We start from the raw sequence: 14,727 nt of genomic DNA on the forward strand, positions 1-14,727 counted from the left end.
GTTGAACAGAATCCGTTCCAGAAGTCCGTTTGACTTCCAAAACGTTTGGAAACCAAAGCACGGCTTCTGATTGGCTGCAGGAAGCTTCTGCGGCCAATCAGAAGCCACGCTGGACATCCAGCTTCCGAAAATCGTTCGAAACCCAAAACACTCACTTCTAGGTTTCATTCGTTTGATAGCCAATTTGTTCGGGAGCCAAGGCATTCGAGATCCAAGGTACGACTGTAGTTGTTGGTTTGAGCAAGGCTTTTGACCACAAGCAAGTGACCCTAATACAGAATCACTTCCATTTCACTTTCATTTTTCAGAAAACTCTACAATATGGAGTAAGAATAGTGGAAGAGACCCTAGGGATCAATGAACAAGAAGCCACACAAGTTAAAACCCTGTTGTAAAGCAACAGCTCCAGCCCCAGGAGAAGAAAGGACAAGTGTTTCCCAACCTTGTGCCTCCAGATGTTTTTGGCCTACAACTCCCATCATCCCTAGCTAGCAAGACCAGTGGTCAGGGATGATGGGAATTGTAGTTCAAAAACAGCTGGAGGCACAAGGTTGGGAAACACTGAGATAAAAGTCAGATGTAGACTATAAGTCACGGCTTTTATATGAGCATGGATGTGAATTGTGATTCATTACTTTATTTAATAAAATGTATACATCGCTTGATTGTAGAAAAACCTCCAAGATGTTTACAAAAAGAATAAAACAAGAATATTTTCAGTAAAAACAGTTTAAAATAGCTATTTACAACATTCATAAATGGATAATTTGTGGATCCTGTGGACTGAGGCAGTTGTCTCACTTTACCCCATGGGTAGGCGTCTCCTCGGCAGCCCCATCTCCCTCATGCCCCCTCTACATAGGTAAAGGTAAAGGGACCCCTGACCATTAGATCCAGTCGTGACCAACTCTGGGGTTGCGGTGCTCATCTCACTTTATTGGCTGAGGGAGTCGGCGTACAGCTTCCAGGTCATGTGGCCAGCATGACTAAGCCGCTTCTGGCGAACCAGAGCAGCGCACGGAAACGCAGTTTACCTTCCCGCCGGAGTGGTCCCTGTTTATCTACTTGCACTTTAACATGCTTTCGAACTGCTGGGTTGGCAGGAGCAGGGACTCAACGGGAGCTCACCTCGTCGCGGGGATTCGAACCGCCGACCTTCTGATCGGCAAGTCCTAGGCTCCACAGCGCCACCTGCATCCCGATTGCAAACATACTATAGTTTAATTGTTTGGAAATATCATTAAAAACACAAATTTCTCAGGAAAATGAGACCCAGCAAAACTCCTCTTTTTGCAGGCACTGGGGGGGGGCAAGTAGAGGGGGGGAGAGAATCACACCTGTTGCATAATCACACCCTAAATGCAGTGGTTCTCCTAAGGATGTGGCGTTGCCACACTGGTGTGGCAGGAGAGGAGAGGGCAATTATAAAGTAGCAGTGTTGATTTAAAACCCCAGATACAATTACAAGGAAATACTTGGATACAATTATAGAGATAGGGTAAATTCAGGAAATGGGGTAATGGGCATTGCAAGGAAGAAAGAAAAATGCTTTATTTGACAGTAAGCAAAGAAGGGATTCGAAGGAGGGGAATAACGGGAGAAACGAATTAAAAGGAGAGCAGACTAAAAGGCAAAATTGAGAAGGTTCGTATAACACGCCCCAATGTATAAGACACCCCTTATTTTTAAGAAATCCTCACCATTCACTATATGGGTATAAGATGACTCACAGTTTTTCACATAATGTTAAAGTAAAAAAAACAGTCTTATACACAGAAAAATACGGTAATAATTTTTATTTATTTTCAATTACAGTCCAATAATATCCTCATTATAACAATACCAAATTATAATACAGTTACTAATGCCAATCGTTCAAATACCAAATTATATAATTTAGGTGCCCCCTCCCACATGCTACATTTGATGTCTTGATGATTTTATTTATTTCTGCGTTCCAAAATCTTATTCATTTCAGTTACATTCCAGTCAAAATAATAATCCCTTATACAACTGATGCAATATTAATAACTTCTATTCGTGTGGACACATTAAATGATTTATAGAGGGAAGGTGGCTGGTCTCAGTCTGCTCCGAGGAGCTCATCCTTTCTCTCTCATACACACATTCTTTCCGAAGGGAGGACTGTGGGTATTTATTTAGATATTTATTTCACCTCACATTCTACACAAGGGGAGAAATCTGAGCCTGCCTTTTCTTTCCTTGATGCGGGACTCGAGTCGGCATACAGGTTAAAATAAGAACAGGTAGAATGGCAAATGAAACTGATGGACTACATGGAAATGGCGGAAATGACTGGCAGAATCCGAGACCAGGGAGAAGAGTCGATGGAAGAAGATTGGAAAAAATTTAAAGTACCCGTATTTTTCGCTCTATAACACGCACCCGACCATAACATGCACGTAGTTTTTAGAGGAGGAAAATCCGTAGGCATGCCACCCGTAGGCATTTCCTCCATAACATGCACAGACATTTCCCCTTACTTTCTAGGAGGAAAAAAGTGAGTGTTATGGTGCAAAAAATACGGTATATTTAAAAAAGTATTGTAAAATTAATGAATGTTAGAAAGATGCTGGAATGAACCTACATGGTCTTAGCAGAAAGGTTATAAAGAATTAAGTTAAAATGGATTGTTAATGGGTTAAAGTGTAAAATTTAAGGTTAAATTGCGTTAAGATAAATTATGGAATAAAATCTGAGAAAGAGGGAAAGGACTTGCTGAAACAATTATGAATTAAGAATACAAAAAGGGAGGCGTGAGGAAGTCATGGAAATAAGTAAATGAAAGACAAAGATATGAAAATATTGGATGTTATTGTTTTTAAATGTTATTGTTTAACTGTATTGTTTTTGGGTTTTCTCTTTTTTCCTTTTCTTTTTTTCTCTTTTTTTCTTTTTTTAGCATTGTATTTTTGAAGTATTGTAATCTTTTTTATTGTTATTGTCTGTTTTTCTTTCTTTGTAATTGTTAAACTTTAATAAATATCTTATATATAAAAAAAAGAACAGGTAAAACATAGAAAAATAGCCACCTAACTTTTTTTTAAAAAAACAACACATTAATATATCCATGAGATCTATTAAATCATCAAATTGGGGGGTTTGGGGAGGGATAGTAAACAGTGGGGGGGGCACACACGTCATGCTCCTTCTGCGGTAGTTTGTCCACCTTTGGTCCCCACCTTCCACTTGGCTCTCACCTGTGGCTGCCAGAAGCTGTCAGCATGTGACAGCAGCCACACTGTAGGAAATGGCTTCAACTGGCCGGCTAAACCAGGTGAGGGTAGCCAATGGGCCTCAAACCCTGTGTTATGCAGTCCCACTGCATGTGAAGGCAGCTCCAGCAGATGGAGCGGATGAAACCAAGAGTGGGGCCCGTGCTCAAAAAGGTGGCTTCTGCACATGCTGTATAGGGGCATGACGGAAAGATGGGACTCGTCAACCCAGGAAGGTAGCCCATCTGGGGGAAAAGAAAACTCTGATCCCAAGGCTCCACTGCCTTGCGAGATGTCTTCGAGAGAAGGAAAGGCTAAGGTGTGAACCCAGAGTGGAGTCCCTAAGACAGTTGGCTGGTGCCTTGTATGTCTACTTCTGGTAACTTCTGCCAACTGGTGCTAAGCATATTGCTCTGCTTTCCTTTGGACCACATCAGCAAGGCCAAGAGGGAGCCCAGGACCTCCATACACACTCCCCTGGTCACTTTGGTGTCGCTAACGCCACTCCCCGCACCCAGGTGCACTCCATTGTCTCTCAAGACAGATGGATACCAACAAGAACAATTAAAACCTTGCAGACAATCACAACAAAAACAGGAGTAAGCCCCTTCAGAGATTGTATTTCTGATTAAATGTGCATATAATCATAGTCTTGCACCTTTGAAGGGTCAGGCAAAGGAGATATATGGAAGGGTTACTCTTCTTGCTACTCAAAACTAGGTCTATTGATATCAAACTCCCTTTTAACCATAGCTAGTGACTTCATATATACTGGACAGATGGTGAGGATAAGATGAAACTCAGGAATGGTCTTGGAGTGAAGGGTGAGCATTTGTCCATCACAGTGTTCTGTGAACTTCTGAAGTGATGAGGGGCAGCTTTTTCAATATCCGTTTGGTTCCACAGCCAAGTTATCACAATAGCGAGTTGGTCACGACTGGACCTAATGGTCAGGGGTCCCTTTACCTTTACTGTGGTGAACACTATTACAGAAAGATTTAACAGAATCAACACAGGCAATTGCCTAATGTAAAACTTTTTTTAAAAACCCTCAAGATTTTCGGAAATCTCAAACAGAAAGCTTGAGACAGTCGCTGTATTTCTCTGCATTAAGAGACCAGAAATCACATTTCATAGTATCCATCTGAGCTTAGATGTTAAGAGGTCATAATTATGATTAAGAAATCTATGCATTTGTTGGTGTTCTTGATGGGATCCTCAGTTTCCCAGTGGTAGTGATTTCTGTGGCTGAGGAAACATGATTAAGATGATTGAATTTTGTGGTACTTTAGCTCTTGACTTCCTGAGAGGGACTGAAGAGCAAACTGACTCTTATGTGTTAGGGAGGGGTGTTACTGGTTTGTTTTTAGTTTATTGTGTATTTTGTGTTCTCATTTTGTATTTTTATGTTGTAAACTGCCTTGTGGCCTTTGGATGAAGGGCAATATATATCTATATAGATATAGGTAGTTTATTTAGTAATTAAATTGGTAAATTTAATTAATAAACTATATCTATCCATATCTATCTATTTATCTCTATCATCTATCTATCTAATCATCTATCTATCTAGATAGATATCTATCTATCTAATCTTCAGAGTCTCAGTTATTTATCTTGCTTGGGACCATTTGAAAATCATCTTCTTTGGATTAGGCTTTCTTTTAACAAACAAATAATGGTATCCACTTCTAAGATTCTGAGTGCATGTTGTGATAGGCTATTATCTTTTCTTCCAGGAAGCTTTGGGAGCAGATGCCTTATGAGCCACAAAGGAAGAAAAGTATGTAAATATGTTTGTAGTGGTGTGTTTTGCTTGCTCTGTTACATTGGCTGAATTGTTTTTTGAGCAAAGAACAGAAATGAATGACTGCAGGAATGTCTAGCCCACTGTTTGGAGCCCGTGCTCCTTGCTGGTCAAGGGTGTCTGGTGACAGGTTGAGACTTGAGGATTACAATGCTTGGAAGTTCTGAGCAGGGAAAATGCAGCTTGTTGAGCACAAGTGTGTGCCAATGTCAGAAGCTAGTGAATTGCAATGAGTTCTTACTTTCAGTTACTTGTTACTGCAGTAAACTCTGCAAATGACAGATACAATATTCTGTTATGTACGGAAGTTCTCACCCTGGGCTAGCAGGGGGATACTGTAGATAGTTTTCACTCAGGTCCACATATGCAAATAAGGGATTGAAAGTGATGTTCACTGATTGGATAGTTACAGAAAATGGTTACTGTTGCATTCTAGTGGAGCTCTATATAAGCAGGCTGGCTGAATCCTTCAGTTCAGTTCTGTTCTGGCCTGTGAATAAACAAGAGCTGTTTGAAGAATCGCTGTGTCGTCTGATATGTTCACCCACAACTTAACATATTCCAAAAAGAAATCAAAGAAATGAATTCTGATATTATTTCTTAACAGAGTAAATTTCACTGAACCAGCATAGAATCATGCTTTACATGCGCTTGCAGATTCCTCTACTGGCTGGCGCTCAATGAAATTTTACTCGCCCATTGAAATTAATGAACATGAGTGAGTAGGTTCACTAATTTCAGTAGGTAGGTCTACATAGAATATTTCCCATTGATAGATGGCTTCCAGTTTTCAAAAATAAAATGAAAATTCAGAATTTCCCCACTTTGAACCAAACTGCATTTGTTAATTTTGTTAAGCGATGCTGTTTATATTTCCCATAGTGTTATATTTTTGTTGGGATGTTAGCATTTCCCATAATCTCTGTTTTTGCTCACTGAACTCAAAACCCCAAACATGTATCCTTCTTGGCTATAAGGTCCTTTACATGATCCAATAAAAGAAGCCAAGGAGTTGGGTGGTACCTGTATTATAATCAATAATCGTCTTTGCTCTATAACATTTGTCCACCTCTGTTTAATAGCATGAAGTTGACACTGAGATAGAAATATGGTAGCTACATTTTCAGGGTGTAATGCCCCCTTCTGTTTAACTATTTCTGCTTGTAGGCTTATAATTTATTAATAAAATATATTTATATACAGTGGTACCTTGGTTCCTGAACAGTTTAGTTGATGAACAAATCAGCTCCTGGACGCTGCAAACCCAGAAGTAAGTGTTCCGGTTTGTGAACGTTTTTTGGAAGCTGAACATCTATTTTGGCTGTTGGCATTGTTTCTGGGGCCAATCAGAAGCAGCCCCTTGTTTTTCGAATGTTTTGGAAATCGAACGGACTTCCAGAATGGATTGCATTTGAGAACCAAGGTGCCACTGTATTGCTATTCATAGAAGAAATCAGAGCAGTTCACAACAATTGTATGTAAAGTCATAGAATAAAAACCACGTAAAAATGTTAAAATCAGAAATCAGCCAACTATTGCGGAAAGATATATTTAACAGTAGGCCTACATTGGCCTGACAGATTGGAAAGGTTTTCTGCCGACATTTAAAAATTGAAACAGAATGTGCCTGCTTTGAGTCTTCTCTGATTATAGTAGATGATGGCTATATACAAATTTCAAAAATAATTTGAGGCGAGTATGCTTGACAAATACCTCTTTATATTTTACATTAATTATGATGCCTAATGTTAAAGAGGTAAACGCCAAGCTGAAATAGATAGAAAATGTGGCACATTAGCTGATGTTCTAATCCTAAAATTGTCTGGTTCCTCTTTCTTTAAAAACAAATTTTTTTAAAAAATGTTCTAATGCCATGAATTGGCCTTAGCAAATTGTGTGGTTTGAGAAATGCTGCATTAGACCTTTTATTTGCCCTAAAGATAGCTTGGCACATTGTTCTCATGCTTCAAAATTACCATGGAAACCAAAAGGAGTAGGTAATTCCTTTATTCATTTATGAAAGCTTGAAGTCTGTATTCTAGAGTTGCTTGCCAATAGTTGCTTGCCAATAGTTAACTGTGGGGTGGTAGATAGCATCTAGTTCTCTGTATAATATTTTGGGTTATTATTGGAAGAAGTGCTGATATACAGAGTTTGGCAGGATGATGAAGTACAGTGGTACCTCGGTACTTAATTCGTTCCGGAGGTCTGTTCTTAACCTGAAACTGTTCTTAACCTGAAGCACCACTTTAGTTAATGGGGCCTCCTGCTGCCGCTGCGCTGCCGAAGCACAATTTCTGTTCTTATCCTGAAGCAAAGTTCTTAACCTGAAGCACTATTTCTGGGTTAGCGGAGTCTGTAACCCGAAGCGTCTGTAAACTGAAGCGTATGTAACCCAAGGTACGGGACCCGGAATGGATCCCGGTCGCAAAACAAGGTACGCTGTACCTTGGTTTTCGAACAGTTTAGTTCCTGAATGTTTTGTGGAGGTTTTACTGTATGACCTAACCTGGGGAGATAACAGTACAGACCTGATGAAGAGAGCACAGCAGAGGTTATATTTTCCGAGAACCCTCTGGAAAAATAATCTCTCAAAGGACCTGTTGATGGCATTTTACCATTGTACTGTTGAGAGTGTATTAACTTGCGGTCTCTGTGTGTGATTTGGGAGCTGCACGGTCAGGTAAAAAACAACGCTGTCCAGGGTTGTAAAGACTGTGAAGAGAATAATTGGGTGCACTCTTCCCACCTTGGATCAAATCTATGCTTCCAGTGCCATAAGAAAGCTGCAGAGATAGTGCAGGATAGTGCGCACCCCGGAAATTATCTCTTTCAGCTTCTGCCTTCTGGAAGAAGGTAGAGGGTTATTAAGACTAGGACTAGCCGCCTGAGAAACAGTTTCTACCCAAATGCAATTCTGGCTTTAAATGCAGTATAAGGTAGTCTCTGTGGGAGTATATTGTATTTAATTATGGGGTATCAGAGTTTTTGGGGTTAACCAGGCTGGGATAGCTGGGATAGGAGGCTTGTTGGCTTTTGAATGTCTGATGTAGATGTTTTCAATTTCGTTGTTCTGTATGGGACAATGACAATAAAGATTATCGTTTCATATCGTGTCATTTTGGCTCCCGAATGTCACAAACCCAGAAATGACTGTTCCTTCCGGTTTGCAACTATTTTTGGAAGCTGAACGTCCGACAGGGCTTCCACAGCTTCCTGCAGCCAATCAGAAGCTGCAATTTGGTTTTCGAACGTTTTGGAAGTTGAGCGGACTTCCAGAACGGATTCCATTCAACTTTCAATGTACGACTATACATGTTGCTCCAAGACTACCAATGTTGCAAGGGAGAGCAAGGAGTGTGTCTTGGCTTAGCTGCTATTGCTGCCTGTGATATGGAAATATCTCACAGAGATGCCTGTAGGCACCCCACATTTGATTGTCATTAGCAGTGCAGCCTGTGGTTTGGTAATAAACTGGTATTTTGATGTGGTGTTCAGTTATATTATTTTAAAAGCTTCATGTTCGATGCTGGTGGTGGTTGCTCGTGAGTAACCACACAGGACTCTGACCTGTTTTTTACAGGTTTTATTGTGCAAACTATTTACAGTGCAGATCTACCAAGTTCATGACCGTCTCAGTCACTTGCAGAATCCGGGAGTGGCCCCTTCCGGCTTCTCCCCCAACATAATCTTCGGCACCCCAAGCCTCCTCCTCCCCTCCTTGCATTTCACGCCTCTGTGTAAGCTGGGTGACGGAAGGGGCGTGCGTCCCTCCTGGCCAGCCTGGCAAGGTGAGGCGCTAGGGCTCTCAGCAGCATCTTCAAGCCCTCTCCTCACTTGGCTGGCCCCTTCCCTCTCTTCTCCACTGGAGGTGTGGCTTTTTCCACCGCTGGAAGAGGAACTGCTCCTCAGGAGTTTTGGAGGCTCTCTGTATCCCAGCGGTCTCCCTGCCTCCCTCCCCTGTTCTGATGGCAGTCCCCTGACAGGTGAACATGTAAGTCCCAGCATCTTTGAAGTTAATTTATTTGAATTAAAATGACTTTCTTAGGGCTCCTTATAGCCTTCCTTGCATATAAAATGAATGAGTATTTAACAAATATTACGTGGGTGACTGCTGGAGTCTTTCTTCAGGGGTTGGTGTCGTATGCTTTTTATTTCAATTGTTTGAAGGGACCTTCTGTTCTCTGCTTCTCAAACTGCTATGTACTGAGTTGAATAGGATCCAAAATGCAGCAGTCTGATTGGTCCTAGAGCAATAGGATTCAGAATGCAGTAGTCTGATTGGTCCTAGAACAATGCAGCAGTATGATTGGTCTGCAGGAGCCACCCAATCCAGCTTCAGATGGAAGTGAATCCACAACCTGATTGGCCTACAGGAGAATTCCAGAATTAGCCAATCACGTGCAGCCCATTGTGTAAATAATGTATATAAAGCAGATACTTTGAGGGGACTTTCATTCCTCCTCACCACTATGAGCTGAATGAAGAGCATAAAATCCACTCTCGACTCTGAGTGTATTTCACAAACTTATGTTCTTCTTCTCCTCCCTAACCCGCTTCCCATGTCACAAGGAAGAAGGCGGAATGTGAACTGCTTGAACAACATAGTAATCTGGTATGAAGACCACAAAAACGCTGTCCCTGTGAGCCCCATCTCTCAGAGCTGGACCCCACCTTTGAGATGTACACAACAGCTGTGTGGCAGTGTGAAGCAGGGCGTCGCTGTTTCCAGGAACACTGCGCTCGCCTCTTAAGCCGCTCAGTGACTCTGAGAATGAGTGTGACGTTGGTGAGTGTTGGGAGATCTGACACCTCCTTTTGTGACCTAAAGGCTACTAGCTGTACCCATGAAAAGAAATAAATTTCTACTAATCACTGCCACATGCAGCCAACTGTTTTTAATTGTGGAATTCCAAAAGTATTTCAAATGTGGCAGCACTCGGGGGGTTTTTATTTCAGTGAATTTTCCATCAAGATTGCGAAAAGTGTTGGCTGCTTTGTTAGCTATACAGTGTTACCTCGGTTTAAGTACTTAATTTGTTCCGGAGGTCCGTTCTTAACCTGAAACTGTTCTTAACCTGAAGCACCACTTTAGCTAATGGGGCCTTCTCGGGAGTGGCGCGCGCCCTGTGGAACGCCCTCGCACCAGATGTCAAGGAAATAAACAATTATCTGACTTTTAGAAGACATTTGAAGGCAGTCCTGTTTAGGGAAGTTTTTAATGACTGATGCCCAGAGTGGCTGGGGAAACCAAGCCAGATGGGCAGGGTATAAATAAATTATTATTATTATTATTATTATTATTATTATTATTATTATTATTATTAATATGTGTGTCTTATCCCTGTGAGGTGATGGAGGCGAGTAGCACCACAAGTGCGTGAAGGGCCAGAGTAAATCCCAACAAGGTGGAGAATGGGGCATTGTTGCAAGATGGGTTTGAGTTTCTGGTCCCTTGTCCTATTCATGAGATTTTTTATTAAAAAATATTACAGTTGTGCCTTGGTTCGCGAACGCCTTGCAACTTGAACATTTTGGCTCCTGAACACCGCAAACCTGGAAGTGAGTGTTCTGGTTTGTGAACGTCCTTTGGAACCCAAACATCCAATGCTGCTTCCGACTGAGTGCAGGAAGCTCCTGCATCCAATTGGAAGCCGTGGCTTGGTCTTTGAACATTTTGAAAAGTCAAACAGAGTTCCAGAATGGATTCTGTTTGAGAACCAAGGTACAGGGGCGTAGGAAGGGAGGCAGGGATGTGTGCCCTGGGTGCCATCATAGAGGGGGTAACAAATTATCAAGGAACAATTACTGCCCTACTAGGGCAGTTCATAAAAAACCTTTTTTTTTAAAATGCCTGCTCCAAAGGTCTTATCTTACTACACTAGGGATTATATAGCTATATCTGAAATTTCATGCATATCAGTTAATATATTGACACCTCCATGAAAATAACTGTTTACTTGGCCGTTTTCATATGTCGTGAAGGCTGAAATTTCAATTCAGTGGAGCCAAAACACAATCCATCCTGTAGATTTAAGTATCTGTCCACAGTCGCCTACTTGTTATCAGAGGCCCAGAATCCACATTCCTTTGTAAGAAAATATGAAATAACCTAAAACCATTTTTCCAGCATCTTAAAAAGTAGAGACATCACCTTGCCAACAAAGGTCTGTATAGTAAAAGCTATGGTTTTCCCAGTAGTGATGTATGGAAGTGAAAGCTGGACCATAAAGAAGGCTGATCACTGAAGAATTGATGCTTTTGAATTATGGTGCTGGAGGAGACTCTTGAAAGTCCCATGGACTGCAAGAAGATCAAACCTCTCCATTCTTAAAGGAAATCAGACCTGAGTGCTCACTGGAAGGACAGATCCTGAAGCTGAGGCTCTAATACTTTGGCCACCTCATGAGAAGAGAAGACTCCCTGGAAAAGACCCTGATGTTGGGAAAGATGGAGGGCACAAGGAGAAGGGGACGACAGAGGATGAGATGGTTGGACAGTGTTCTCGAAGCTACCAGCATGAGTTTGACCAAACTGCGGGAGGCAGTGGAAGACAGAAGTGCCTGGCGTGCTCTGGTCCGTGGGGTCACGAAGAGTTGGACATGACTAAACAATAACAAAAACCATTTTTGCAGGCAAAAAAAAATCAATGTGTGTGTGGGGGGTGACAAGAAATTTTCCACACTGGGTACCACCTGACCTTCTCACGTCTCTGCCAAGGTACGACTGTACTGCTAAATGAAACCTGAGCAAACCACATAATCATTATTACAGTATCTTTTGGTATTAATAATTTATTGAAAGAATTTCAATTATAAAGAAATAAGGTGATACAGAGAAAAGAAAAGAAGTGGGGGAGGGATGTACAAAAATGTGTAGAAAGAAGCAATATACAAAGATAAAATGTAATATAGTCCCATACATTCTTGCATAAATAGACATGATGTTATTATCCTAATACATATGTAGATATTAATAGCCTACTATATTTTTTAAAAATTCATTCCAAATGTTGTCATATTTACACAAACGAAGTCTGCATCTATACATAGTTTGTTCATAAGTTGTGAGTGTTGTCGTATTGTCAATCCATTGACTGAAGGGGATCATATCTTTATTCTTCCAATTCATCAGTATCAGTCTCCTGGCCACCATTAGGGCATATAGAATCTATTTTTGTTGTCCTGTTCTTAATTTCCATACAATAGGTGTATAGTTCAAACAAATATTCTACGCTGAAAGTTTTAGCTTTTTCTGCACAGTCATAGTTATACAGTTCAGTATTTTCTTAGTAAGTATAGAACACGTTACAGTCGTACCTTGGTTGTCAAACAGAATCCGTTCCGGAAGTCCTTTCGACTTCTGAAAATGTTCAATAACCAAGGCATGGCTTCCGATTGATTGCAAGAGCTTCCTGTATGCAGTCGGAAGCCGCAATGGAGGTTTGGCTTCCAAAGAACGTTCGCAAACCGGAACATTCACTTCCAGGTTTGCGGCGTTCGGGAGCCAAAATGTTCGACTCCCAAGGTATGACTGCACAAGCATATATTTCATGGAGGCATTGTCCTTACCACATCTGTAGCAAAGATATATACAAGCATAATGGAGTCCAATAAGGTAAAGGGACCCCTGACCATTAGGTCCAGTTGTGGCCGCTCTGGGGTTGCGGCGCTCATCTTGCTTTATTAGCCAAGGGAGCCGGCGTACAGCTTCTGGGTCATGTGGCCAGCAGGACTAAGCCGCTTCTGGTGAACCAGAGCAGAGCACGGAAATGCCATTTACCTTCCCGCCAGAGCGGTACCTATTTATCTACTTGCACTTTGACATGCTTTCGAACTGCTAGGTTGGCAGGAGCAGGGACCGATCAACGGGAGCTCACCCCGTCGCAGGGATTCGAACCGCCAACCTTCTGCTTGGCAAGTCCTAGGCTCTGTGGTTTAACCCACAGCACCACCCGCATCCCTCTACAAAGGGCAGCGCTAGCTAAAATCTGGGGCTGGATTTAAGCAATGAATTAACCTGAATGGCTGTTTCCTTTCAACCTTGTTAAGAACGTAATGTTAAAGGTGCCTTGGAGAGGTAGCACAGAACGGTCTCTGGGTATGATAACAGTCCCACCTCTTGATGGAAACTGCTGGCAAAAGCTCCCTCTTGTGGACACAGCTCCCTCTTTGGCTACACCTGAAGTCAGACACAGTAACTGGTTGGCACCCAGTCTCTGATTTTCAAGGGTGCTATGTGCATGCAGTGTGAAAGGTTGGCAGCAAGCGGTGATGGCATATTGCCTTGCCTGTGGGCTCTCTGCTGCTGCCATGTTCTTGAATGCAGCGAGGTGATGACGGCTTCTCTCTACAGGTGTGAGATCTGTGGATACCAATGCCGGCTGCAAGCTTCTCTCAACTGGCACATGAAGAAGCATACGTCAAAAGCCCAGTACAACTTCACCTGTGAGCACTGCGGAAAGCGCTTTGAGAAACTGGACAGTGTCAAGTTCCACAAGCTAAAGAGCCACCCAGATCACAAAGCTGCCTGATCCTGACTATGAACCTCTTTACTGAATGCCCCATTACAGGTTCCTTTTTTAAAAAAAAAAATTCATTAGGAATTTCAACAATTAACAATTTATCAAAAATATTTTTTTTGAAAAAACAAACAATTTATAAAAAATACATCATCCTCATCCCCCCCATTTCCCCCTCCCCCTCCCCCAAAAAGAAGAAAAAAACCCCACCCTCCCACCCACCCCCAGACTTCCCTTAGCTCCTCTCTCTGGTTTTTCAACACATATTATTCTCTCCATGTTATAGCGTTGTAAAGGTAAAGGTAAAGGTACCCCTGCCCGTACGGGCCAGTCTTGACAGACTCTGGGGTTGTGCGCCCATCTCACTTAAGAGGCCAGGGGCCAGCGCTGTCCGGAGACACTTCCGGGTCACGTGGCCAGCGTGACATCGCTGCTCTGGCGAGCCAGAGCCGCACACGGAAACGCCGTTTACCTTCCCGCCAGTAAGCGGTCCCTATTTATCTACTTGCACCTGGAGGTGCTTTCGAACTGCTAGGTTGGCAGGCGCTGGGACCGAGCAGCGGGAGCGCACCCCGCCGCAGGGATTCGAACCGCCGACCTTTCGATCGGCAAGTCCTAGGCGCTGAGGCTTTAACCCACAGCGCCACCTGCGTCCCTATAGCGTTGTAAAGATCCTCAATTTATCTATCGGTATATTACCAATAAAGAGTTTGTGAATGTTTATTCAAAACCTGCCAAGAAGCCCAGTTCATTTTGTTGTTTCTTTAAGGACTTCGTAAAAGGTTCCCATTCTTCTTTAAAGTCACACTTATCCTTGTCACGTAGTTTATGTGTCAATTTTGCCAATTCCGCATAATCCATCAGTTTTTCTTGCCACAGTTCTTTAGTCGGGATTTCCTCATTCTTCCATCCTTGTCCTATTAAGACTCTTGCCACCATTGTTGCATACATGAAAATGTTTTTTCATTTCCTTGGCAGGTCTTTTCCTACAGTCCCTAACAAGAAAGCTTCAGGCTTTTTTTTACAAATGTTAACTGGAACATTTTCTTCAACTCATTATATATCATTTCCCATTTTTTAAAAAAAAAATTACTACAATCCCACCACATATGATAAAAAGTCGCTCCATTACAGGTTCCTAACCAATGGTATGCAACTACAGC

The 14,727-nt window shown here is 42.1% G+C and overlaps 1 long non-coding RNA gene across 3 annotated transcripts; it reads left to right on the plus strand.

Annotated features, from left to right (window-relative positions):
* Positions 1-4,973: 4,973 nt before the first annotated feature.
* On the plus strand, positions 4,974-13,655 carry LOC309360414. 3 transcript variants are annotated; one of them, XR_014164120.1, is made up of 4 exons: positions 4,974-5,019; positions 6,247-6,313; positions 9,616-9,832; positions 13,399-13,655. It is a non-coding gene; the product is annotated as an uncharacterized lncRNA (long non-coding RNA). The 3 variants fall into 3 exon arrangements; XR_014164121.1 differs by having other exon boundaries at positions 9,620-9,832; XR_014164122.1 differs by lacking the exon at positions 9,616-9,832.
* Positions 13,656-14,727: the final 1,072 nt, after the last annotated feature.

This window comes from Podarcis melisellensis (genome assembly GCF_964234715.1).
Source record: "Podarcis melisellensis genome assembly, chromosome: 17".
NCBI classification, from domain to species: Eukaryota; Metazoa; Chordata; class Lepidosauria; order Squamata; family Lacertidae; genus Podarcis; species Podarcis melisellensis.